Source organism: Mandrillus leucophaeus, unplaced genomic scaffold (assembly GCF_000951045.1).
Source record: "Mandrillus leucophaeus isolate KB7577 unplaced genomic scaffold, Mleu.le_1.0 Scaffold94, whole genome shotgun sequence".
NCBI lineage: Eukaryota > Metazoa > Chordata > Mammalia > Primates > Cercopithecidae > Mandrillus > Mandrillus leucophaeus.
This window is the reverse complement of record NW_012110252.1, coordinates 4,471,118-4,472,917: the sequence shown is the minus strand read 5'-3', so window position 1 is coordinate 4,472,917 and position 1,800 is coordinate 4,471,118.

Below are 1,800 nucleotides of genomic sequence, written 5' to 3'. Positions count from 1 at the left end.
GGTTCAAGAGATTCGCCCACCTCAGCCTCCTGAGTAGCTGGGGTTACAGGCGCCTGCCACCAGGCCTGGCTATTTTTTATTTTTAGTAGAGATGGGGTTTCACCATGTTGGCCAGCCTGGTCTCGAACTCTTGACTTCAGGTGATTCGCCGGCCTCAGCCTCCCAAAGTACTGGGATTACAGGTGTGAGCCACCATGCCCAGCCATAAGTGCTATTTTAAAGAGAATATGGGAAGGTAGGAGAATGAAGAGTGATGGGAGTGTGTTGGGGGTGGGGGGCATGCACGTGCGCACACTACGATGGGAGAAGTAATTTTATTTTATTTATTTTTTTGAGATGGAGTTTCACTCTTGTCGCCCAGGCTAGAGTGCAGTGGCATGATCTTGGTTCACTGCAACCTCCATCTCTTGGGTTCAAGCGATTCTCCTGCCTCAGCCTCCTGAGTAGCTGGGACCATACCACTACGCCCAGCTAATTTTTGTATTTTTAGTAAGACAGGATTTCGCCATGTTGGCCAGGCTGGTCTCAAACTCCTGACCGCAAGTGATCCTGCCACCTTGGCCTCCCAAAGTGCTGGGATTACAGGCATGAGTGACCACGCCCGGCCAGGAGAAGTAATTTTAGATTGGGTGGATTGGGAAAAACCTCACTGAGGAAGTAATGTCGGAACACTTTGGAAATAACTAAAAGAAGAGAATGCAAATGTCCTAGGCAAGGAATCACGAAGGAACAGCATGAAGGTGCTTTGGCTGGAATCTTGTGAGCTGGGATTAAGTGGGAGGAGAGGTAGGTAGAGGGCAGTGTATTTAGGACTTTGAAGGCTTCAATAAGAAATGTGGATTTTCACTGTGCTGGGAATAGTGGGAGGCTTTTGAGAATGAGAGTGACATAATCTGATTCACATTTGTAGAAGATCTTTCGAGATATTTCTAGTGTTGAGGACAGACTGTATAGGGCAAGAATGGAAGCAGTTCCATCAGGAGCAGCTCTGGTAGTCAAGAAAGAGGTGACGGTGGTTTGGGACCAGAGTGTGAAGGTGGAGGTTGTGAAAAATAGCTGGACTCAGGAGGCGTTTGGAAGGTAAGAGCTGGCAGAATTGGTTGATGTACTAAGATGTGAGGAACAGAGGTGAATAAAGAGCGACCCTTCCACACTTTAGCATGCCTTGGAGGTTCATTTACTGAGATCATGAAAGGCTGGTGGAGGAGAGGGTTCAGCACTCACTAAATGTTTATTGAACAAATGAGTGTATCAGACGATGATGTTCCGGACTTGGGGTGATGAGGATGATCAATTGTTTATGTCTTCACTATTATGAGATAATAAGAGTATATCATAGTCTGGAGTCATTCTAGATCATAGTAGGGTTTATCTAGAGTTTCAGGGGTTAAGAGTTGGGAGGATCATCTGAGCCTGAGGAGTTGGAGGCTACAGTGAGCCACACCTGGGCGGATATATGTAATTTAATTTTTTTTTACTTTGAAAATATAAGGCCAGGTGCAGTGGCTCATGCCTATTATCTCAACACTTTGGGAGGCTGAGGTGGGCGGATCACTAGAGGTCAGGAGTTAGTTTGAGGGTAGTCTGGCCAACATGGTGAAACCCCATCTCTACTAAAAATACAAAATTCAAAAACTAGCTGGGCATGGCAGCGGATGCCTGTAATCCCAGCTACTCGGGAGGCTGAGGCAGGAGAATTGCTTGAACTCGGGGAGTGGAGATTGCAGTGAGCCAAGTTCGCGACACTACACTCCAGCCTGGGCAATACAGTGAGACTCAGTCTCAAAAAAAAAAAAAAAA